At 56.6% G+C, this 25,572-nt stretch overlaps 1 long non-coding RNA gene across 1 annotated transcript; it reads right to left on the bottom strand.

The window, feature by feature from the left end:
* Window positions 1–1,424: 1,424 nt before the first annotated feature.
* On the bottom strand, window positions 1,425–3,900 carry LOC131813034 (uncharacterized). The gene is made up of 3 exons (XR_009346579.1): window positions 3,025–3,900; window positions 2,664–2,849; window positions 1,425–1,797 (listed from the first exon to the last, which is right to left on the bottom strand). It is a non-coding gene; the product is annotated as an uncharacterized LOC131813034 (long non-coding RNA).
* Window positions 3,901–25,572: the final 21,672 nt, after the last annotated feature.

The raw sequence follows: 25,572 nt of genomic DNA, 5'->3' as shown, positions 1-25,572 counted from the left end.
CCTTCCCAGGGATCAGGTCCAATGCAAGACCAGCACGTGAAGGGGTCTGCTTGAGGCCTCACAGCTGGTACAGCAGAGCCTTCCAGAAGAGTGTTTGGCTCTTCCTCTTCCAATGGCATTAACTTGGCACCAAAGTGCTGGGGTCCTCTTTCTCGTTTCCCTGTTTCTTCGGCTGGATGTTTCCAGACAGCCCTTCCCTCCGGGAAGATTCCCGGTGTCCGGAGTGCCTTGTGAACTGGCCACTGTCCCTGGGTTGCTCCTGCAGAGTTTGAGGTCCAGGGCTGAAGCCTGGTCTCATCCCCTTCTCTATTTGTCCCATCTCTGCCACCCCCACCCCCACCCCATCACCCTTCCCCCACCGTCTCCAACAGCACCGCTGTTAGCAGGGAAACTGCCTCTCCTTAAAAACATGTAGAAGTCCTACCCCCCTGCCCCCACTTCAGAATGTGACCTTTTTGGGGAGAGGGTCTTTACAGAGGTGATCAAGCTAAGATCAGATCAGTAGGGGGGGCCCTAATTCAATATGACAGCATCCTTCTAGAAAGGGCGGTGTGGACACATGGTCAGACACACACAGAGGGAAGACGATGTGAAGATGCACAGAGGACACCATGGGAGGGCAGACACTAGAGGATGAGAATGAGGCATGCAGAAGCCAAGGGAGCCCTGGGGCCCTAGAAGCCCTGAGAGAGGCCTGGAGCGGGTCCCCTCCCCCGCAACTTTGAGGGCTCACAGCCCTGCTGATTTGGATTCCTGGTCTCCAGAACTCTTCGACACTACATTCCAGTTGTCCTAAGTTGCACGGGTTGTGGTAGATTGTTAGGCAACTCCAGGAAATGAATACAGCCGCTCTCAGCATCACGAGCACCGCCCTTGTCACGGCCACTGTCACCGCAGCATCCCAGCCGGCATCCCCACTCTATTGGTTTCCTGGGGCTGCCTAACGAATGACCACAACTTGGTGGCTGAAACCAAGATCATTCTCAGACTCTTCGAGGCCAGAGGGCCAAAATGAAGGGGTCAGCGGGGCTGTGTCGCTTCCCAAGACCCTGGCAAGAATCCTTCCCTGTTTCTTCCCATTTCAGGGGACTCCAGGTGTTCCCTGGCTTGTGGCTGCATCACTCCCCTCCCTGCGTCAGTCTGCACTTGGCCTTCTCCCCTTCCGTATCCCGCTCTTCTCTTCTGTCTCATATAAGGACACTCGTGATGGCACCGAGTGATTACTTGGGTAATCTAGGATGATCTCATGTCAGTATCCTTAACTTCATGACATCTACAAAAATCCTTTTTCCAACTCAGGTCACATTCACAGGTTCCAGGGATGAGGAGGTGGACGTATCTTTGCGGGGGGACACCAGTCAACCCATGACAACCAAGAGCATCCCCCCGCCCTTCTTCACCATCAGCAACATCGCCACCATTAATTAAGTATTAGTATGTTCCCGGGTTAGTCCCAGGACTTTCCTTGGAGCACCTTTATTCCTTAAGACAACCCAGGGCTGGTACTGTCATCCCCACTTAACACATAAGACCGTGGCGGCCCAGAGAGAAGAATTCATTTGTCCTGGGTCTCACGTAGACGTATGTACTTGAACTCAGGAAGTCTGACTTCAGATCCTCCTGCCCCCCAGCTCCTGAACTTCTGGGCGTGCAGATAATTCTACACAAGGATCAGAGTCGGGGTCCTGAGCACTCTAAAGGAAAGCGAGGCTCCTGGGTCCTGGTCCAGGTTCCGTCTTTAACCAGTGGCAGATCTCTGCCAAGTTTCTTCCCCTCTCTGGGCCTCAGTTTGCCCACCTGTAAAATAGGGAAGCAGGAGTGGTTGGTTTGCATCATCTCCAAGGTCCTTCTCGCTCTGGATGACGCTGGGTGTCATCTGTCATCTCAGTCCTGTTCAAACACTGCCCAGGGCCAGGACTCTCACATCAGCCAAACTCTGAACCGGCTGCCAGAGATGAGTTTTGCTTGGAAGGCCAGCCCAGGGGGAGGAGTGGAGGGCGGTGCTGCCTTCCCATATCAAGGAGCTGGCAGCAAAGGACTGGGGGTGGGGGTACTCTCTTTTCTTGGAGCCTAGGACTTTTGATTCATGCATTCAGGGAGGGCTCCAAAGCTGAGAGCTGGTGGATGCTGCGAACAGAGCTGAAGATAACTTTATGTTGCTGACACCCCCCCAGACCCAGGGGCTTTAGTTGGGGACCAGATTGTCGCTTTAGACTCCAGAGAGCTGGAGAGGAGATCTGGGGCCTGGAAAATCCCCGGCTGATTATCTCAGGCCAAGAGACCAGGAGAGGCTACAGGGACCGAATCCCAAGCTTCCTGTCCTTGGAAGGGGGATAAAAACTCAAAATAGGTTGCCAGTGGGGGTGGGGTGGGGGGCTCTGAAAATTAGGTTTCTAAAACCTGGTCTGTTCATTAGGAGTCATTGGTTTAAAAGTATAAACATCTTTTTAAAAATCCTCTTTATAATGTGAACTGCAGAGTCCCTTTTTTCCTCTGGCCTCTGTCTGGAGCAGCAATTGCCTTTCAGCTAATAATGTTCAAGAGTGGGGAGTTGAGTTAGGGACAGAATTGCAAACTTTAATTAGCAGGATGAGATTAGCATCCCAGCAGGGGCCTGGGGGCTGGGGGCGTCCTTCAGGCCCATCAGATCCCTGTGGACTCACCTCCCACAAACCCCCCAGCTGAAGGCTCCGGTGGGGTAAGCAGGAGCCAGGCCAGCCGGAGCTTAGACCTGCCGAGTTAATCTTGCCTTGCTGGGCCTCCAGCTGAGCCTCACCCTGGTCCAAGGCTCCCAGTCCAGCCACTGGCTTTCGTTCCCCAGCCTCTGCCGGCTTTGTCCCTGCGGGTGTCTAAGCAGAATAAAAAAAAACTGGCTGTGTAACCTTGGGGCGGTTGCTCACCCTCTCAGGGTACGGGAATCTAAGTAGGGAGGCGGGGAGGTGTGTTGGAAGCCAAGCCCCAGCGCGGGTGGAGGACTGCGACCCTCCTCCCGGCACACCCGGGGCTCACGCACCACCAACCTACCCTTGCTCGGCTCAGGCAATGCTGAGAATTTTCTGGTCTTTATCTGGTTTAGTTTTAAGTGCTTCCAACGGCAGCCGAGCTGTTCCACCACAGTCCCCAGGAAATTGGTCCACGTAGGACGGAGCCTTCCCGAGAATGAAGTCATCTGTTCCTTTTTTTATTTTTTGTTGCCTCTCTCCTTCAGCATGAGTCCCCCGGCCTCTGCAGTCTCTCCGGGCGCACACACGCCCCGCGGCGGGGCTCGGCCGGGCCGGCGGGGAGGGGGGAGGAGGGGCGAGGGGCAGGACCCCCGCGGGGGCCGCTTCTGCCCGGGGGTCGCCCCCTCGCCGCCCCGCCTCCACCCCCCCCCCGCCTCCCGCTCCCACCCGCGACTTCCCCGGGCCCGCCCGAAAGGTGAGCTCCCGGGAGGCCGCCCGCGCTCCGGCGTGGCCCGCTCGGCAAACAATAACAGTAAATAACGCTCCCTTGTCAACGTAATAAAAACGGAAACGGTTACAATGTTTTTTAATAAGCGTCCCCCATCAATCTGCCTCCCTCCGCCCTCGCTCCCGGGCCGCGGGCACCGGCGGAGAGGGGCGGGGAAGCCGGGGGAAGGCTGGGGCGCCGGGGTGCGCTGGCTGGACCGGGGCGCCGGCGGAGGACGCCGCCGAGGGAGGCGGGGGGAGCGGCAGCGCAGCAAGTGAGAGACGAGGGGGCGCGGGCGGCCGGGGTCACGCGCGCCAGCCGAGCCGGGAAGCGGCCGCGGTGAGTAACACCGTTGCCATGGCGACGTGGCCGCGAGGAACAGGAAGCGGCAGAAATAGCAGCCGCCGCAGCCCACGCCGCCCGGCCCCTCCCCCCCGCGAGCCCGTTGCCACGGAGACCGGCTGGAGCGAGGCTGCGCGGGCGGCCGCGGCCTCCTGCGCCCCGGCCCGCGCATGCGCCCCGGGGCCTGCCCCGCGCGGGCGGCGCAGCGGCACCCGCTGCAGCCCCGGCGCCGCGTGGACCCTGAAGTCGCCCGGCAGCGCGCTAGGGTGCAGAAAAAAAATAATAATAAAAAAAGGAAAACTGTTTGTTGTCCGCCTTTGGGAGGCAGCCCCGCCTTTGTTCCTGGCGGGCTGGTCGGTTTCCTGGCGCTGGAAGCCCGAGCTGAGGGGGCAGGGACCATTCAGCCGGTGTCCCCACTGTTCTCTGAGCGCCGGGCCGCGCGTCCGGGTCGCCGAGGGGGTCCCTGGGCTGCCTGCCGCTCTCTCTGAGCCTGACCTCCCCCCGGGAGTAGGGGACTTCTTCTAGGTGATGCCTAGGGACGCCCCACCCCCACCCCCCGGGTTTCCCTGCTCCTTTTCTCTTCGCGTGCCCTTCCCCGGATCCTAACCGGCAGAGAGCTCGGAGGGAGAAATGAAATCCCGCCAAACCCAGGCTCCCTCTCCAGTTTCCTGGTCGCCAGAAAACTCTGAAACAGTCCACCCCCTTCCCCCAAGGAAGTTGAGGGAAACCTAAATGTTTCATAAACAAAAGCACTCTCCAACACTTGTTTACGGGAGAGGGAGAGCGCGCGTGTGTGTGTGTGTGTGTGTGTGTGTGTGTGTGTGTGTGTCTCGCTCGCTCTCTGAGACTGTTTGTGGGGGATTTTTTTTTTTTTCTTTCCAGATTTTGTTTGGTTTGTTTTTAATAAGGGTCAGAGGTCTGGGTTTCTGCGGGAAAGGGGAAGGGTCATCTCTGATGGACAGGCCAGGGGGTCCCAGGAGGACAGGTCACGGGGCCTGCGGAGCTGGGACAGAGGCCATGAGCCAGAGCCTCCCCATCTGGCACAGGTCCTCGCAGGCAGGGGCGATGCGAGTGGGTGCTAGGCCCTCAGGGATGCTCCCCAGGGTATGGCTCGGAGGTAGGGGTGGGGGACGGCCAAGGACTCTGGACCTATCTCCCCTGGGTGGGACAGTTGTCATTTTACTGGCTCCTGCCCTGGTCACACTGGCCAAGAGGGAAGGCAAGCAGAGTAGCCCATGTCTCTGGGGTTTTCTCTCATGGAAAGGGTTGGCTTTTGTTTTTTGTATGGGGTAAACTCAGCATTGCAGTGCCCAGGTTGACCAGATGGAAATGTAGGCAGCCAGTGTGTGAGGAAGGGGGCAGGGGACTGCTGCTTCAGACCTCCCACTCGTCTCCTCCCCCTCTGCCCCCAGCCAGCCTGGTCCCCCGTGTGGCCTTGTACTGGCTGGTGGGTTTGGGCCACTCAGCCTCCATGGAGCGGAGGAGAGAATGGAGGACAAGGGGTGCTGTGCCTTCCTTCCTCCTCCTGCCACCTTTCCACACCGGGGAGAGGGTGCCCAGCCCTGAAGGGGAAGCTTCTGCCTGACGTCCACTGTGGCCCACTTAGCATCATTATCAGCCGTCTCCTTTTAGGAAGAAACGAAGACACAGTTAGAAGGCAGCTGGGAGCAGTTGCTACAAGCAAGGAGAAGACCCCACTTCTGTCCAAGGACAGTAGCTGGTGCTGAGAACCAGGCCTTCAGAGCCAGAGCTTGGGCCCCCCTGAAGCTTGATTGAGCACGTGGCTGATGGGACAGTGACACGCCACCTCCTACGTTGTAATCATTTCTTGAGGTGACGCATAAAAGCTCTGAGCAGCAACTGACACAGAGTAGGTCCTCAGAACAGGGCAACTGTTAGGGGAACTGGAAGGGATATACCACTCTCCCTGGTGTGACCCAGATTGCCACCCTGGAGCCTTTAGACTATGCGCTTGGCTCTCTCCTAGGGCAGGTCTGTCTTTGTCACGGGCTCTGCCACCAACTGACAGTACAGCCCGAGGCAAGTCAATTACCTTCTCTGGACCTCAGTTTTACCCTCTGGTAAATGGGACAACAACACAACAACCACTGGTTGTGGATTACCCGGTGCCAGGCCCTACACCAGGGTCTGGACATTTCCTTACTTAATTTAGCCTTCAGATCAGCCCTCGTGAGAACCATCACATACATGCCACGATATGTGCTCCTGATTTCCCAGGTAAGAGGACAGGGCCTTAGACAGGTGAAGCCACTTGCTGGGGATCCCAAGGCTGGAAGGTGGCACAGGACACAAAGTGGTCAAGGCCTGGACTGTCACGCACCCCTGGAAGCAAGCATCGTGTTTGTTACTGCACATCCTCTGATCTTTTCCCGATGCAGGCCATGGCTCCCTCTGCATCCTTGGGTTCAGCCGTTCTGGATTCTTTGGAAACTGGCAGGGACTCGGCTCCCTTAGTGAAAGATCCCCTTGGGGGCACATGAGGGGCGGTTCGAGGAGAGTCAGTGGGCCCCTCGCAGTCTCTGTCACCGACCCGCAGTGCCCAGCCGCTCTCCCAGCCCCCTTGTCCCTTCCTGCCACTTACGCTGAAGGGTTGGGGTCCCTAACACACCCAGGTGGACGTGTGGCATCCAGATGGTGCAGTTAATTGCGCTGGAAACTGTAAATCTCTGTTATTATCCCTGCTCCCCCTCTGCTCTGCTGTGCTGTCACCTCAAGGCACTGGAGGAGGGGTGGGGGGGTCGGGGTGGAAGAGGCGCCCCTCCAGCCCCACCCACCGACCCAGGCTTTGTTCCTGCTCAGCAGCCAGGGAGGAAATTGCCCAGTTGTGACGTCCACGGCCTGCTTTTGAATCTTGCCCCATCACCACCTCCTCCTCCATAAATTAGGGAGGCTTCCAGCACCTGCCCATCCCAGAGGAAGGGTCTGGTGGCTGATGTGGGTGAGAGCTCCCCCCTGCCTGGCTCCAGAGGGACCTCGGCATGTTACTGGTTTATGGCAAGGATTTCTTCTGCGTTGAGCGATATAATGCGTTCGCTCAGTGAATTCTTGGGCAAACACATTTTTAGCCCATTTCATGAGGAAGCGGCAACTCAGAGAAGGCAAGTGAATGGCGGAAGGCTACACAGCTGATTAGCAGAGGAACTAGGATTAAAGAAGGCAGCCCTGTGTGGTTCTAAAGCCTTGCAGGGACCTGAGGTTCCTAGTCTCCCCACTGGAGTCCTTCTGGGGCTCTAAACCAAGGTCTGCAGGGATAGCAACATTAGCCCTGCCTGGAGCTGGCTTCTATAACCCAGGTCTGAAAGGCACCGGGTTAATAGGTCCCTAATAAAGCTGGCAGAGGTGTCTGTATCTTTCTGGGGCAGGGGCCAAGGGGCCCGGTATGGCAGATGTGTCCTAATGACAATGCTAGGGAGGGGGGAAGGAGCCTTGGGGGAATCTGCCTGCTCACATCTCAGAGTCCATTCTCTGTCCCTCCCTGCCTGAGTCACTGGATGCCTCCCAGTGGGGGGACAGTCAGCCAGCCAGCCAGCCAGCCATCCGTCCATCCGTCTACTCTTTACTCGCTCACTCATGTGCTCCTTCCATCCACCCATCCAGTGTTTACCGTGCAACCATCTTGAGCCAAATCTTACCTTAGGTGCCCAGGTTCCCTCCCTCCAAGGGCTTCTCATTCTAAAAAAAGGCAGTAAATAAACAACTTATTTTGCATTCACAGGATGCCAGGAGAGAGGACATCAGGACATCGCAGGGGCTCTGACACTGGTCTGCGCAGACCCACCTCAGCCGGGCTCTCTAGATGACCCCCCTCCAGGCCGACATGGACAAGGAAGGGGGTGCACCGTGTTCTCCCCTATTCTGTGATTCTAAAATTTCAAGCAGGATGAGAAAGGTCCTAATCAACCCATTGCCACTCTCATCCCTTGGATCTGTCCTTGATACCCATGATGTCCCCTGGTGAGACCCAGGTCCAGTCCACCTGGCCGAGATGGACGGAGATGGGGCCAAGGGCAGAGCACTGGGCCAGCAGGCGGGGTCGGGGTCAGGTCCTGACTGTGTCACGCGGCATGTGGCCCTGGGGACCTGATCTCCCAGAGTCATCCTTCAGCTCTGCTGAAATGCCTTGGAGGCCCCGGGAAACCTCAGCCAACTTGCTCCGGCCAGTGCTGTTCATTCAGTGGTCATCATTTGTTCCCTCCCTCACCCAGCAAATGTTTATTACTGTGACTTGCTCCGTGCGCTGGGCCCCTGGCCAGGGACGAGATCAGACTAGATCTGAAAGTCTGGGGAGAATGGTGAACAGTTGTCACCCCGATCACCAACTCTCAGTGGGTGAAGGCTGTACTGAGACACGTGTTGAGAAGGAATCTGAGGCGGCATCTGGACTGAGAGAGTGCTGTGATCGATTAGTAATGTCTGCCACGAACACAGGGCAGCATCAACCAGTGCTTTGTCTGGTCTTAACACCAAAGAACAGGAAGGACCTGGTGACTGTGGCTGGCCTGCTGCATGAACTTGGGCACGGCCCTATTGCCTGCTTCTTTTTACCACTTTGTGAGGCACAGAAGCTGACATAAGACTCTGCATGCTTAGCGGCAGAAGGAGCTACAGCAGGAGAGCCCAGACTTCCTGTTTTAACCCACCCTGCTCTGGCCTCACGAGAGGACCAAATGTGATCTGCCCCATGTGAAACCACACAGTGCTCCAGAAACATGTGGCAGGGGGTGGTGGAAAGACCAGGATCTTGGACCTGTGGCAAGAACACAGGAGGGACGCCTGGGTTGCTCATTGGGTTAAACCTCTGCCTTCAGCTCAGGTCATGGTCTCTGGGTCCTGGGATGGAGCCCTGCATCGGGCTCTCAGCTCAGCCGGGAGTCTGTTTCCCTCTCTCTCTTTCTACCTACTTCTCTACCTACTTGTGATCTCCATCTGTCAAATTAAAAAAAAAAAAAAAAAAAAGAACACAGGAATGCCAGGTCCCCAGCTTCTCTATCTGTACCACGGGATGGTTGGCGGATGGACATGCTGAGAGATCTCCTACATCTGCGGTCTTGGGATGCCTATGAGGCTGAGGCTGCTGGAGGCTGGGAGAGGAAGTGAGAACGGGGCCTGGGACGGCTAGAGCACCCCAAGGGGAGGCCACCTCTGCTGTCTTCGGAGGGTTGTTGGCTCCACTGGGAGATCACATTGCCAGGCACCTCCCCCTGGATGCTCTCCCAGAACAAGGCAGGCAAGAGGGAAGAGAGTGGGGAACGTGAGGAACCCAGGAAGGGGCAGAGGGGTTGAGCCCCTTGACCAGTGTGAGTCTGGGCTCTGCAGAGGCCCTGGAAGGGAGGGCCCCCACAGCCCAAGGGCTGGAACCTAGAGACAGTGGCCTGAGCAGAAGATTCGGGCCAAACCTTGGTGTTCGGCAAAAAGCAGAAGGAAAACAAGAACAGACCTGGGCTGGGAAAACTGGACTGGCCGGTGGACCCAGAAAACAGATGTGCTAAGTCTCCAGGAGCCTGACTTAGGGGTTCAGGGCACTGAGACTGTGCTACCCGCCTCTCTTAAAAAAAAAAAGAAATTCTTTGTGGCTCTCAGTCACCCTTAAGAGGAAGTCCAAACTCCTTAGAGGCAGCCCATGCTGCTGGGGCAGAGTTAGGAGCCTGAGTCCGAGTGCCAACCTGACCACTGTCTGCTGTGTGACCGCCAGCAGCTTACCTCACCTCTCTGGGCCTCAGTTCCTCATCCACCCACAGGGATGATAACAGTAGCCATCTAATGGGATCGTTGGCCAGTTCAGTGAGTCTTAGTGCCTGAAGCAGGCTTAGCACGGGGCTGGATACACCGTAAATGTTCAGTAGTGGGGTGGTTACTCTTATGATTACTTTTATTGGCTCTCAACTTGGCAGAGCACGAACCAGAAGGCCTTGAGTACTTGAACCCTAGTCAGCCGCGCCTGTCTCATCAGCTCCACACTTGGAGTCGAGGCTGCCTTCTCCTCCTCCCCCGTGGAAAACTTTGTTCGCTCGCGCCACTGGGCTTTTGCTTGTGCTGCACCCTCCGCCAGGAATGCCCTGTCCTCTCCACATTGCCTTCAGACCGTGGCCAATCATGGCTCCGGGAACCATCCTCCTGTCTAGTCGCTTCCAGAGTTCTGTGCTCACAGAGCCAAGTGGCAGGTGTCCCGGTGTGGCGGGCATGTTTACCTCCTGTCTGAGGCACGAGAGCCATGGCTGGTCCATTTTCCCGTCCTCGGTGCATTTACCTGTCCTCGGTGCCCAGCCCGTGCACCACAGAGTAGGTGCTCCTTAGAGTGGGCTGGATGTTGAGATGTTCCCCTCCCCAAGCGGGGAGCATGCGCAGATAGCTCCGCTCCTGCTCTCCTTCCTTATCAAGGAGAAACAGGACGTCTCAGTGCTTCTCTGATGATTCCCAGGGGAGAAGCTTCTGTGAAATGCTGGGGTTTCCAAGTTAGAGCTCCGTGTGAGGGGCAGGCATGGGGGCTCCATGGAGGGTCAGAGGAGGCCTCCTTGCATCTGCTCCTCCCAGCTCCTCCGCACTTCTCCTAGCCCCTCCCCTGCATTACCTTCCCTGCCTTCTCCTCCTGGCCTGGGCTGAGGGCTGATCTTGGAGGAGGTCGGGGAGGAACAGAGAGCCGGGGGTAGGGGGGCAACAGGTTCCCAGATCCTATGGGAGCTGCTGGGGTCAGAGAGGGTGTCCCTGGTCCTGCCCTGTGAGCAGTCTGCAGTGCGGGGACAGCCAGGGCTGGGGAACTCTGAGGCCAGCCTGGCTGGGCCCTTGTCCCGGCTGCTCTCACTGTCCCTGTCTGGCCGCTAGGCCTTGGGAGTCAGCCAGGCCCCAACACCGCCATTCCCCCCGCCCCCCAGCCTGGCAGAGGGGCGGATATTGCTACCGTCTGGTGGGATGCTCTTTTCCCCACCATCAGCCCTGGACGGAGGGTCCCTGCAGGATGCCTGAGTTGAAGAGAGTCCAGGGGAATTCAGCCCTTTCATTCAGCGGATGAGAAAGCTGAGCGCCCCCCCCCCCCACCATTCTACCTAGGAGGGAGAGGGGCTTGTTCAAGGTCACATGGTGAATCCAGTGTTCCTTTCTGTAGCTTGCTGCCCTACCAGGAGAGGAGAAGATCCATAGACTTTGGCTTTGACCTTGAAGAAATGGAAAAACTTGGACCTTAACGATAGCAGATTACCATGGCTAAGCTGTGGGCAGACTGTGTGACCTCGGGCATGTTGCCTGAACTCTCTGAGCCTCATGCCCTGATGAGATGAGGATTCTGTGAGATGGCCACTGTACCGTGCCTGGTAGACCTCCTGGAACTAACCAAACTCTGAGTGAGCGGAGATTTCTTATGATGAGGGAGCAGGTAAGCTTCACGTTGAGCAAACAAGACCGGTGAAATGTGTTCTTATGTGGACACGACAATGGCCCTGCCCTTCTTAGGCTGTGGTAAAATCTTCCCCATTGTACAGGGAACCCCTGGGGCTTATCTGGGTACAGGTGAGGGGACCAGGTGAACATCCTGTTCTTTCCCTAGAGGCTGTGACCTTAGGAGAGGGACTTGGGCCTCTGGACCTCAGTTTGCTCATCTGCAAAGTGGGGACTCTGGCCCTTCCCTCCAAGGGCTGCTGCGGAACTCAGTGAGAGAACTTAGGGGTGTAAGATCTGGTGAGCACAAGCCCCGAACCCCATCTTTTTCACAAACTCAGGATGCCTGTTACGGAGAAAGTGCCTGGTTTTTTATTGTGGGGTTGGCCCAAGAGACTTGGTCTCTGGTCCTATGCTTTCTGGAAGAAATACAGTCCAGAGCTCCAGGGCTGGGGGAGTAGAGTTCCTTGGACCAGGAACGCCCCACCCAGCAGCCCCGCTGGCCACAGCCTGGTCACCAGTGACCACTGGTCCTGGCTCCCCCCCACCCCCTCCCCGGAATTCCGTGATCCGTGGCTTCTCCCCTCCCCCACCCCAGGCGCTGCCCATTTCAGAGTGAGTGGAGAGGGGGGTGGGGTGCACATTTTCCAGGCTCTAGTTCCCTGGCAGCTCCGAAAATTAATTGGCCTTTAATGTGGCATAGTATTTATTTTAATTAGCAGGAAATTGACCAATTTCTTAATAAGGGGCTTTATGGAGGTTCTGCATTTGGGGTGGGTGGTATGTGAGTGTTGAGGGGATTTGGTGATCTAGCAAGAATGATCCCTCCAGCCCAAGAGGGGACTCCGGGCACTGAAGAACTCTGACCCGTCTGGTGGCGATCCTCCCGTGTGTGATTGAGAGGGACTAGTGAGAGCCCACAAGTGAGGGGTCCCCTGCCTGTGGGTCCAGCCAAGAGGTGGTGAAGGAGAGCACTCTGGGCCAGGGGACCCACAGAAGACCAGGCTACATGCCTGTCAGGGGTCTGACAGCCTTGAATTCAGCCTTTGACCTTGGTCTGTGGGGGTCCTGGGACTACATCATTGATCCCCAGGCATGACTATGCCTCTGGACCTTCACAACATCCACTCCCCGTTTGAGCGACTGAAAGTGTAACTCAGTAGGGATTTCTTAAAGGACCTTTTCTTTGGTCTGATGGCATTGGCCCGGTCCTCCAGCCTGCGTGCCCCTGGCTATGGTACCCCACTTTACAGATGTGAGCGCGCTGGCTGAGAGGGATGCTGTGTTTTGCCTTGTCCTCCAGGTAGTCCTTACCCACCCACCCCGTGAGGACCCAGGGGAGGGTGCGCTGACCTCCCACGAGCTCAGGGGCCCCATCCAGCTGGGCAGCACCCTGCACCTTTCCTTCGGAGCCTACTGGCAGTGATAATGACCTCATCCTGTGTGTTACCGGCACTATTAGTCCCCCAAAGGCAGGTACTGCGTCTGTCTGTCCGTCTGTCTGTGAGCACAGGTTTATGCCCCAGACCTAACTCACCAGTGCCTAACTCACCCTCAGGGAATGGCCTCACCCCCTCTCATTTCCTAGGGGTCTGGCCCAGAAGCAGGTGTGCTCATGCGGCCGGTTGGGGTGAAGGGGAGGAGGAGGCTTTTCCCTGTCCAGCCTGGATCCGGAAGGGGCTGGGCTGGGTGGCCTCCCAGCGGCTCAGCCTCCGGGCACCCAGGGAGCCGGGCTGCCTGCTGCCCTTGGATCTGGTGGCCATCCTCAAGGGCTCCCTAGGGATCTGCTCTAGCCGCTAGCTGGGGAGAGTGAAGCCATGACCTCCCCGTCCCTTCACGGGAAAGCCATCCCCATGCCTCCTCCCGGCCCCGTCCCCACTGAGCTGCTCAGTCCGGAGACATCCCTGGGCTCCTCAGCCCCTCTGTCTGGACTCGGACCCCCCCAGGTTCCATACTGATTTCTATAAAACCATGTACACAGTGCTTTCTTTGAGGCAGGAACTGTTCTAAGCATGTTAGAGAGATTTGTCCTCAGGAAGAAGTAGGTGCTGTTATGTCCCCATTTCCCAGACGAGGAAACTGAGGCACAGAGGCTGTGTGACTGATCACTTCCTCTCAGGCTTTCACTGCCGCCTTCTGGAGTGATGAAGTTAGTTTCTGAGGCTGCCTGGGTGTTTTCTGTGTCCCGCTCGGCAGGCTTCATCCGCCCACGTGGCTTTGCACACACAGGTTCTCTCCCTGCCCCAGCCTTCTGACAATGGGGGCAAAACTATTGTTCCGAAGGCTGTAACAAGGAATAAACAAGCCAACTTGTGTCAAGGGCCCCGCATGGTGTCCAGGAGCAATTTTGGATGAATAAAGTTCATATTCCTCCTTTTTCTCCCCAACTTGTCCTTCGAAGCCCAGTTTTCCCAGAAGCCTTTGCCCCGCTTCCAGGGCATGGTTCCCAGGGACAGGTGTCCCCAAAGCAGTTTCTGTCTGTGTCACTCAGCCTGATGGTTGGTCACGTGCACTCTGGCCCCCAGACCCTCAGCGTCCCAGGCAGAGGGGAGACCAGGCCAGAGGAAGGCAGGGACTCCGGCATTCTGGGCTCATTCCCTCGTGAGATAAACACTAACTTAGCACCTATTGTGGCCCAGATCTGAGAATGAGACAGACTCCAGGTTCTTCGCCCCCCCCCCCGCCCCGCCCCGTGAGGACTGGGGAGAGGCAGACAAGTGAATCGGCCCCCTTGACTCAGGGACCATTGGGGCTGGGATCAGCAGAGGCGGGGGGGGGGGGGTTACCCAGCTGGAGAGTCAGGAGGCTTCGGGAAGAAGTGACATCCAAAGAGAAGCTGGTGGCTGAAGGGAGACCTGTGAGGGGTGCATTCCAGGTGGAGGGGGCCTGAGGCGGGTGTGGCCCTCAAGAGGCGGTGTGGGTCATGGTCACTGTCATGGTCATAAATCCCTCTGGGTGCCATGCTGACAAATGTGAACCAAAAAAGCTGGCCCCCCGCCCCATTATATCCCCATGCTGGATGGAGGAGAAACAAACATCAACCAAGTAATCAAAGATCATTGCAGAGGGGAAGAGAGAACAAAGCCACCAGACTGGGGAGTGGGGAGAGGGAGGGATAGCAGCCAGGAGCTGGGACTTTCTCCCAAGGGTGGTGGGAGCCGCAGAGGCTGGAACAGGGAGCAGCATGAGTGGCGCCCCGCCCCCTGCCCCCGACTCCTAGAGCCACGTGGAGTGGGGGAGCAAAGACCCAAGGAGCACTGATGGAACATCCAGGCAAGGGAGGGCGGCTGGGGTCTGATGGTGGCTCCGGGATGAGAGAAGGGAAGAGAGTGGATCTGAGAACGTTCTAGGAGGTGAAGGGACAGGTGTGAGCATCACAGCTGGGAGGGTTGGGGACGAGGCTGACCCCGGATTTCTAGACCAGGCCTTGGGGTGACAACGATGCTCCTTGCCGGCATGGAGAGCCTAGGGACATTGATGAGCTGAGCCTAAGCTTGTCCAGGGTCAGGTGCAGGAGACAATCTTTGTGGGAAGCATCCTAGAGCAGGGCAGAGGCAGGGCCTGCCCCTGGGGGGGGGGGGGGGTGAGAAGCAACCCAGGAGTCCCACCAGATCCTGCCTTTCTCAAAGGAAATTTTATGTCATTCATCCCTTCTAGTGTTTCCGACTCGTCCCAGCGCGTCTGCAACATAAAACATTCTAGAATCTTGAAGACTTTTCCTCCGGGTTTTCCAAGTCCTTCAAAGTGCCCTTCCTTGCTCACACATTCCTTCCATCGGGACCCATGGGTCAAAGGCTCTGATTCGGGAAGGAGAGAGGCTGTTTCTCCCGATCCTGTTGGAAGTGATGCTTGGGGTAGAGACTGTGGGATCTTGAGCCACGGTCCTCATGGGTGGAGAGGTCCCTGGTGGTTCTCTTTGGGGGGCATTCTTTACCTCCTTGGGGTGGGAGCTCTGGGTCTGTTTGGCCCTATCACTGGGGCTGGGCAGGATCCCAGCTGAGCTCTGTCGCCTGATGGAGAAAGGGATGTGTGTGTGTGTGTGTGTGTGTGTGTGTGAGAGAGAGAGAGAGAGAGAGAGAGAGACAGAGCACCCGCCTGAAACCTAATTGTCCGCTATCTAATCCGTCAGCCTGAGGACAGCTTGCCAGCCCCTCCCAGGCAGCCTGATAAACGCGGACCGAGCCCCCCCTGCGCCAGAGCTGCCTTAATTGGTATCAGGACGTGCCTGGACTCCATCCTCCTGGTTCCTGCCTTCCTCCCCTCCCGCCGCAGCCTCCAACCTGGGGGCCTCCACCCCTCGCAGGACCCACCCACTGCCGCAGCCCCAGGAGGAGGGTGTGAGACCAGTAACAACAGCTCCATTAATGTGGCACCTACTGTGTGCCCAGCCTGTGCTGACAAACCCTCTGTCCGCCTTCATGCGGCCCCACCAGCTGGGAGTCACCCTCCTTTCCGGTCTGCACACACAGGACCTATTTCCCGAGCTGTCTGCATGCCTGGCCCCCCACCCCCGGAAGGCTGGGTGCTGGGGATGACGACAGGTGACATAGACAAGGCTGCCTGCCCCCAGAGAGCTCCCCGATAAGGGTCAGGAAGGGGCTTATTCCCAGACAATTGGCCTGGTAGGGCTTGCCCCTTTCAGGAAGTTCAGAGAGGTTTGGCAACACACACAGCTAGAAACGGAGGCAGAGAGAGCTAGGTTGCCTCCAAAACAATCGTATGGCTCGGTCGTGATCTCGGGGTCCTGGGATCGAGCCCCACATCTAGCTCCCTGGTCAGCAGGGAGCCTGATTCTCCCTCTCCCTCTCCCTCCCCCCTGGCTTGTGCGTGCTCTCACTTTCTCCCTGTCTCTCTTTCTCTCGTTCACTCTGTCTCTCAAGTAAATAAGTAAAATCTTAAAACCAAACAAAACAATCACACGGCTGGTTCTCAATGTCATATGGGTTTGAATCACTGGGGGTTCAAGTTAGAAATGCAAAGGCCTCCCCCTGAGAGTGGTAAATTCATTTGGAGGCAAAATCTGACCTCAACATTTCTGCCCCAGGGGTCTAGGAAACATATGCAGACACCCCATATAGGACCACCGTCAAGCACGCTGATGTTGTTGAGGGATAACTGACAGACAACATCATGTTAGTTTCAGGTATACAATGTTATGATCTGGTGTTTGTTTATCTCATGTTTTTCTGCCTCATCAAAAGATGAGGAAGATCTGCAAATGACCCCAGTGCCTGGTCTGCTGGTCTGCCCGTTCCTCGAATAGGAGACAGCGGCTCTGTGCTAGAAAGGGAGCTCATTGACGAGACCCAGGAAGATGTGAGGTCAAAACAACAGGGCAGTTTTCTGTTTTTCTTTTCTTTCTTTTTATTTTTAGGAGATTTTATTTTTAAGCAATCTCCACACCCAACATGGGACTTGAACTAACAACCTGGAGATCAAAGGTCATACGCTCTATGGACTGAGCCAGCCAGGCGCGCCCCACAGAGCAGTTTCCTTAAAAAGAGAGAAGACCTTTATTGATTATACATGTACCATATGCTCATCATCATCAGAAAATTAATACAAAAGAAGAAAGTCCAACAACCTGAAATCTACCGCGTCCCCAGAAACTACTGTTGACCTTTCTGTGACTACCCTGCCTTCCAGATTTTTCTAGAGATATCCTTCCCTCCTCCCCTACCCCCTCGCCAAAGATGGGTTTCACCACCCAGTATTTTGCAACCTGCACTTTTCCCCGTCACTGAACTGTGTGTCGTGGCCATCTTCCCACGGCTGAGTCATCGTTTTTCAGCAAGACAGGGCAGTCCACGGTAAACACGACCCGTAACCAACTCAAACAACCCCCTTGTTGCACACGGCTCGATTCCAGGTTTTCACTGATGGGTACCTCCCTAAGACAGCATCCTTGCGCACACACTGGCCTGTCTCCTTAGGTCAAGTCCATAGATGGGGAACCCCTGGGTCCACGCGGAGTGGGGACATCCCTCATGTTGTAGACACTGCGGTTGCCAGTACCTACCTTTGCTCATCTCTTCCAAAGAACCATTCTCTGCTTATCAGGAAGAAGAGCCCCTCTGGGCCAGACAGAGGGTCCTGCCAGAGCAGCGCCTCCACGCCCCAGAGGGAAGGGAGGAATCCAGGAGGGGTACACCATCAGCACTGCCATCGGGGTCCTTTGCCCATCTATACGTGGCCACCTCTCTTGGGGCCTCCCCACTGCTTCCACTCACCGTCCCCAGCCCCCATGGAGGTCCATTGGCTGCCACCCCCAGCGAGGCCTCTGGTTCTTTCTTCTCAAATAAAGGCTGGACCCCAGGCCCCCACAAACCCTAATCACTTGAGCTGTCTCCTGATTTGCATGTCCTTAAGGCGCCTTGATTAATAGTCCTTCCTAGAATCTTCTCTTCTCCAACCACGAGGGCTCTGATTGCAAAGTGGCCTCAACTCCTTTAAAAATACGATCAGTCCTCTTTCATGCGAGTGGAGCCCATGCTTCCCTGATCAGTGGGAGATCTGGAGGTACTTCCCAGGAGCCCCGTGGAGACGGACACGCTGGAACCTTCTAGAAGGAATCGGGCCATTTCTCTATCCTGGCAGGCCAAAGCCTTTTCTTGGCACAGACATGAACTCTCATGGCAGTCGTTGGGAGCTGGACATCATCTGCTCTGTTACAGAAACGTGGTGGAAGCTCGGGAAGGGTAAAGCTACTTTCTCAAGGTCAGGGAGGGATTCGAACTCAACACTGTCTGATGCCAGCCAGACCTTAGTTGATGCTCTTCACCGCCTTGTTAGGAGGAGGGCGGGCCAGGGGCGGGGTCTGCAAGAAGCCGACAGAGCCTGTGAGGCAGCTGTTTTGCTCAGCCCTGATGAAGCCAGGCCTCGCCCCGAGAATACCCCTCTCCTGTACCCCCCCTGTTACGATTTCATATCTGGGGGTGGGTAGGACAGGAGGTGCCGGGTCTTGCTGGAACAGTCATGGGACGTTCTGGCGTGAAGCAGGGTCCCGTGGGCACAGCTGTCCCTGCACTTTTCCCGTGGCCCCGCCAGTCCTCGGCAGGCATCCCGGTCTGCACCATGGGGGGGGAGCCCAGAATTCCACTTGCTCTCAGCGGCCTGGAACGCTCTCCCGGGGTGTGTGGGAGCAGGATGTTCCCCTGGGGTGGCAGGGCGCGGAGACCTGGCTAGAGTCTGCCCTGCCCGGCCCTTGGCTGCTGAGAAACTCCCTCTCCCGCAGTTCTTCCTCCTTCTCCCTGGGGCAGACCAGCAGGCGCTGTGAGGTTTAAAATGCTGCGGGTGTAGCACGGTGTGCTCCTTTTATCTCCTTGGTTGAGCAGTTTCTCAACCTGCTGCCTCCACCATCACTCTCCCCTGGGTCCTCTCTCTCCTGCTGGCTGGGTCAGCAGGGTCTCCGGGGCCTTGGTAGGGCCCCTGGATGTGGGGGGCCTGGATGCTAGGAGGGTCTGCTCTCTCTGGCCATCTCAGGCTTTACTGGGCGGAGCGTGGCTGTCCCCGGTGGGGACCTGCCAGGCCACTCACTGGGCCCTGGAGCAGGTGTGCCTGCATGGCCCACTGGCCCCAGCTGGGAACATGCCCTCACTAGCCTCTGGGACACAGCGTGCTCAGGGCTGCACCTTCCAGGGGAGCTGTAACAAGCTGTTCCCACTTCTTTGGAGGTACCTTCATGGGGTGGCGAGAGGGCAACACAACGAGGCTGGAAATGTTCTCCTGGGCCAGCCCTCTGGGGCCCGAAGGACAGGCACCTGGAACGGTGGCCCCTGGCCCATCGCCCCTGGTGCTGCTACTGGCTCCTAACAGGGGCAGCCCCTCCTCTCTGCTTTTCTTTTCCCAGCTGAGCCTGGGTGCACGAGTGAGTTGAAGAATTCTTGGGCACATCCCCAAAGTCTGTGGGTTTCAGAGACCAACACAATTTCCAAAGAAAACTTGGAGGATGGATGGGGTGATGCCAGTTTTAAATTTTCGCTAGGGAAGGGTGTTAATGAGAACAGACAAAACAAAGAAACACAGCCATTAAAAATCCCGCCATCCGGGTGCCCAGCTAGCTCAGTCGGTAGAGTACGTGACTCTCCATCTTGGGGCCGCGAGTGCGAGCCCCACCTTGGCTGTAGAGATTATAAATAGATAAACTGTTTAAAAAGTCCATGAAAAAATGGGGCACCCAGGTGGCTCATCCGTTAAGTGTCTGTCTTCGGCTCAGGTCATGGTCCTGGGGTCCTGGGATCGAGCCCTGCATGGGGTTCCCAGCTCAGCAGGGAACCCGCTTCTCCCTCTCGCACTGCCCCTGCTTGTGCTCCCTCTCTTGCTGTGTCTGTCTCTGTCAAATAAATAAATAAAATCTTAAATAAATATCCCATGAAATGAAATAAATTATATTTTAATAAAACCCCAAAGGTGTGAAGGACAATAATCCTAGAATGAAGGAACGTCCTCCCCCCAAAAAGGGGCATTGGGAGACTTCACAAATGTTTCTCATGCTTTAAGACCAGGGACAGGTTTGCCACATACAAGCACTCAGCACCGGTCCCTCACGTAGAACTTGGGAACATCTCATGCTCATAAGAAGGCTGCTCCGCCTCTGGCCATCACATCCACATTCCAAGCAGGAAGAAGCGGGCAGGATGAAGCCTACTTTCTTTGAACACTTTGCCTTTTAACTCAGGAAGGGAAACCTTCCCTTGGATCTTCTGCCTTGGTCTCATTTGCCAGAACTGGGTCATGTGCCTACCCCCGTGCTAGAAAGGGAAACTAAGAAATTGAGTATTTTAATTTTCTGGACTCTATGGCAGAGAAAGGCCAGAAGGAAGGGGGTTGGAATGAGCATTTGCACATATGGTTTTCTGGAAAGTCTCAGCTTTCGTTTCATCGTATCCCTCCCTCAAGTCTGTGTGGGGAACCCTGGATCTCACGACCGACCGTGGCCTCCAGCCCCAGTTCATTAAGCAGCAGCCAATCTGCAATCCCAGACTCCTTCACAGACCCAAATCAGTCCCAGGTTCAGGGGTACTATTGTTGTCTCTGCCTGTTTGGGGGTTTCTGGTTTAAAGAGCACCCCAAAACAAAGCTTCTTTCCAAAGCAAGTCCCCCAGATGGGGTTGCCACATAAAATCTAGTTTAATGTGAATTTCACAGTTAACAACATATTATATATATTGTCTTTGGTGTTCTTTGCTTTGGGGGTGTACTGACCAACTGAGGTACTATGCTTTGCTTTGGGGGTGTACTGACCAACTGAGGTACTATGAGGGTTGCTCTTGAATTAAATGCACAAAACTGAGGCTTTTATAGGTCAAAATGGGTGGATACTGGCACCTTCATACTGTTCAGTGTAGTAGTTTTACACACAGAGGAGAAATGAGGATCCTGGGGGATCTCTGCCTTCAGGGGCAGAATTGAGTAAAATGGGTCTGAATTCTCATTCTGTGTCTTCCCAGCTCGCAGACCTTGGACAAGTCCCTTCCCTATCTGAGTTTCAACTTGTCTTCATCTGTAAAATGGGTATGCTGACAGGAAGGGTTCCACCAGGCATGCATCCCGAGCACAGAGCAGAGCCCAGCACGCAGGAGCAGCGTCTCCATCAAGCCTGCTACTCTGTAAACTACACAGCCCCCGTCTCCTGATGGCAGCTTCTCCCGGGAGGCACCAGTATCAGGACGTGTTGGGGGAGCGTGTGGGCAGGGGTGCCTCATGTCATGCTCCATGGGTTCTCTTCCCCTGCTGTCCCAGCATTGCCATGAGTCCCGTGGTGCCAGAGGTCCCCATCGGTGGCCCTACAAGGCCATGTCCACCTTCCACTTTGCTGGGAGATGATGTAACCCAGCCAGTGGGAGCCCCGAGCGAGACCTTGCTTCCACACATCGGGTCAGTTGCCAGCTCCCTATGAATGACCACCTGGGGGGTGCAGCCCCTCTAGCAGCATTTGGGTGCACCTGCTGTCACCATCAGAAAGCTGGGGAGTCACTTGGGGGTGGTCTGTGAGCAGAGGTGGCCTTCACGTGATTGGGGGGAAGGCTCTCGGTGCCACCCTGACATCCCAGTTGGACCTGCCAGATGATAAACCCTGACTGTCCCTCCTTTCAGTTGCGCTCCCCCCCCCCCCCATGGGCCCCAGCTTTCAGCCCTGGGAAAGGGAGGGGCTATTAGCGCCTTCCTCAAAGGTGAGGCCTGAGGAGTTGATGGACCCTCAGTCCCCCTGGCACTGGCTGAGTGCACGTGCACGGAGGCCTGTCTTGTGCAAGCCCCTCATTTTCCAAATGGGGAATCCAGACCCCCCAGAAGGCACCCCGCAGCTCTGGTCTGACCCCCTCGGGAGCCAGAACTTCAAGAGGCAGGACCTCTGGGGACCTGGGAGCAGTGTCCCAGATCTAGCAGGAAGGAGGAAGAGGAGGCAGCTGGAGCCAAGGCTTCCACTCTAGGCCCCTCAAAGGAAGGCAACCCCTGCCCACTGAGACCCCTCGGGGACAAGAGGCCTCTCTCCTCCTGGCCCCCTGACCCTCGGCTGCGCAGTTCCCTCCTCCCTCCCCCTCTCCCGCATGCCCACGCCTCTGAGGCTGCACTTGGAGAACCGGCAGAGAGACCTCCAGGCTAGGTGTGTGCGGGTGCATCGTGCGGTGTGCACGCGCGTGTATACGTGTCTTTGTGCACCGGTGCGTGTGTCGTGTGCGTTGTGCGCGCACACGTGTTTGAGTGTCTTGCGCGTGAGCTCGCGCGCGTCTGTCTGTGCCTCTGCGCACATGGGCGCGTGTGTGCCGGGTGTGTGCGTGTGTGCACGTGTGCGTGCCCGTGCGCCGTGTGCAGGCGCAGGGAGGGGGCGGCCGGGGCTCGGGAGGGGATTTAAAGCCGCTTTCGCGCTGCCGGCGTGAGCGCTCCTGATAAACAGCCCGAGAGCCCCCGGCAGAAGCGCTGGCGGCGGCGGGAGGCTGCGTATCAGGGCTCCTGGCAGCCTCGCAAAAAGCTGTCCGCGGCCGGCGAGCCGCTCTATCAGCCCACGGAGGGAGGGCGGGGGAGGAGGGAGGAGGGAGGGAAAAAGTATTTGCTTCAGCCCTTAATCACGGAATTTGAAATCCCAGCGAGTCGGTGCCATTTATTTTCAGAGGCTGTCAAGGCTGGTTTCAGCATTTAAAAGAAAGGAGGATAAAAAACATTTGCATTTCTCTCTATTTCTCTCTCTCTCTCTCTCTCTCTCTCTCTCGCTCGCTTTCTCTCTCTCTCCCGCCTGCCTTGCTGGGCGCTCTCCTTCTCTCCCCCTCGCTCGGGCCCACCGCAGAGCCGGGGCTGTGTGTCGGGGAAGGAGTGCCAGAGAGATTTTTCAGGGCGCTCCGGGCACCGGTGGGCTGGGACCCCAATGGGAGGAGATGGAGTCGGACTGATTCTGGGGGTGAGGGGCTCTGCGTGGTGGAGGGTGAAGGTGGAGAGCCGGGCTTGGCCGGGGCAGCTGCACTGGGGGTGCTGCCATCTGCAGGGCTCTCCTCAGTCACCCCCAAAAAGAGCAGTGGCCCCCAGATTTGCCCCAGCCCCGGGAGACCCCGCCAGCCCCTCCTGGCTTCTGAGGTGGAAATCTAGGATGTTGGGGCTGTAAGGAGACCTAACCCACCCCCTCCCTGCACAGATGTGGAAACCGAGGCTTGGAAACCGAGAATGGCATGGCCAAGGTCATGCTGGCAAAATCCGGACAAGGAGGGAAGCTAACTGTGTATCAAGGACATGCTCTGTGCTGAGCACCATGGGGGGTGGGGGGCTGGTGCTGATGAGGAGGGCTTTGAGGGAGATGGACTGGAATGCAGGTCAGGACACTGGCCAGCATGGTGACCTTGACCCCCATCCCCTGTCTGACCTTCAGATGGAGCCCATGGTACCTCCTTCCAGGACCCTATGGGCAGGTGCACTGCACAGCACTGGGCATGTGGGGGCCCCATCACCAGGATCACCTTCCAGCACCACACCCACTCTCCTCCCCAGCCACTGGCTGTCTCTCCTGCTTCTCGGGGATGGCTTGAGGCTCAGTGGCCAAACCATTCTGTTCCCGAAGAGGCAGGCTGCGGCAGGGACCCCCCCAGGGCCCCCCGGGGCCAGGTCTGTTCCCCAGGGCCCCTCTCTGACACTGTTTCCTCACTGGTAAAATGAGACCAGTCACCCAGCTACTGTCAGGTTGCATTGAGTTCCCGCCTTCGGACCATCACAGGTGCCCCAGCCCATCGTGAGGATTATGGGACCACCTGTCCCAGATTCTAGGCCTCTCAAGGCCAAGGCTCTGTGGTTCATGTCAGAATGCCCCAACCTAGGGGAGTACTGTTAGAAGCAGTAGGTAGGGCTCCAATGGGGGTGGGATGGAGTGGGGGTTCTCAGGGAAGGAGCAACAGCCCAACCCTGCAGAGGAACCCCCCATCTCTTGCCCAAAGCTGGGGTGCAGAGTCTCAGGACACCCTGCTCCCCCCCACCCCCACCAACCTGTGCTTATTTTTTTAGTTACAAGAATGAGACATCTTCATTGGTATAATACAGAAGGTATCAAGAAAATAGTAAAATTGCCTCCCTCCCAACACCTCGCAATCCCGCTCCCAAGATAATCCGTGTCAAGAGTTCAGGACAAAGTCTTCCAGACTTTTCTGTCCATACAAATGCATATCAATCCCATGTGGAAATCGGATAAAGCTACACATCCTGTTTGGCAATTTGGGTATTTTCTTTTTTCTTTTTCTTTTTTTGAACACTGTGGTCTCCCTTCCAAGTTCTTTCTCACAGTATTTCCCTGTGCCCGTGTACCTGCTCACAGTCATGCAATCCCCAGGGGTTGGGCATCGAGGTTGTGTCCAGGCCCGTCCTCTGGGGACCGCAGAGGAGAGCCGGCCTTCCACAGCAGGTGCTGGTGCTGGGATCAGAAGGACCGCTGAGCTGAGGGAACACATTGGGAGCAGCCGGTGGCTGCTAGAGCTCCATCCCCTTCCACAAGGAGAGGCTGGTTAGGGCTCTGCCAGAACCAGGGTTTGGTGGGGGGAGAGGTGGCTTCAGGGAAAGCAGGGGCCCATCCATCATCCCTCCAGGGGAAGGAAGCCCTCACCTGGCTACCCCAGGCCTAGAGATGGCCAGATCTCCTATAGGACACAGCCTGGGCTGTCCTGGTCCTTCTGTGAGGATGTGGGAATGGTCTGTGTTCTGTAAGTGCAGGAATATTAGTAGCAAGCCGCTTCCTCTTGCCCTTCTATATCTTCCATGACTCTCTTTCCCCTCCAGATCACCTCCCCATACCATAGCGGGGGGGCCCCCCACCCCGCCCCAAACCTCCCATCCACACATGGAGCCTAAGTCAGCAGGGAGGTAGTGGTAAGAAGCCCAGAGCTCTGTCTGCAGCAGGGCAAGCCTTTTGTTCTCGGTTTTGTTGTTTGTGCATCAAAGGGAACATTCTCAGTGTGGGTTTTGGAGACAGGCTGACCCGTGTTCAGTGCGTTCAGCGACGGCTGTGTATCCTTGGACCCTAACCATTGAAACAGCGCTAACGGTAGCACCTGCTTCCCACGACAGTCGTGAGCACTCACGGGGGCGTCCACCGAAGCCTCCAGCCGGTTCCCTGACACACAAGATCTCGTGAAGTTTTGCTCTCATTTTGTAATTTTTTAGTTATGATTCCTAATAATGGCATCTTCAACAACATGAAGGCGGAGACGACCTTCTCCAAGTTGGATGTCAACACCAGGAAAAACCCTATAGTGTGTGTGTGTGTGTGCGCGCGTGCACAAGCTGTGTGTGATGAGTGTGTGCGGTTTATGTGGTGTGTGTTGTATTTGTATGTGTGCTGTGTGTGTCCTGTGTATGTTGGGGTGTCCTTTGGGCCCCCTACCCTTGCCAGATGCTCTCTTCCACTGTCTCGGGTCCCCAGTATATCTCCTTCTCCCCGAGAATCACTGTCACACTACGTCTTCCCTGTCCCTGAAGGACAGGCCTGTTGATCTGGGTGACCTGGGAATGCCCAAGGACAGCCCCAGGGAGCAGAAGAGACCCCGCTCTCTAACCGGATCCACAGGTTGGTCCCACCCCACAGCCTTGAATGGAGGGCTGCGCACAGCCCTAGCGCTCTGGCCTCATCCCCCTCCCCCCACCGGGACTAGGTCCTGGGTCCCTCAGCACTGGCTGTGGGAAGCTGCTGTGACCTCTCTGGGCCCCTGTTTCCCCATCTGTAAAACAAGAATAATAATAATAATGTCACAAGATTGTTTAAGCTCCTCTTTCTCTCCCCCAAACAAGCAAGCAAGCAAACATACAAACAAGCCGACCAGAAAATGTTCAAGCCTCCGGGCACTTGGAACACGATCCCTTCAGGTGCTCCACAGGGCACCTGGCATGGGGGCACCCAGACGCTCCATCTCTCCCTTCCCTCAAAGAGGAGCTGTGTTTATTCACGCA

Source organism: Mustela lutreola, chromosome 12 (genome assembly GCF_030435805.1).
Source record: "Mustela lutreola isolate mMusLut2 chromosome 12, mMusLut2.pri, whole genome shotgun sequence".
NCBI classification, from domain to species: Eukaryota; Metazoa; Chordata; class Mammalia; order Carnivora; family Mustelidae; genus Mustela; species Mustela lutreola.
The sequence above is the reverse complement of the archived record's forward strand: the minus strand, read 5'-3'. Positions and strand labels throughout refer to the sequence as shown.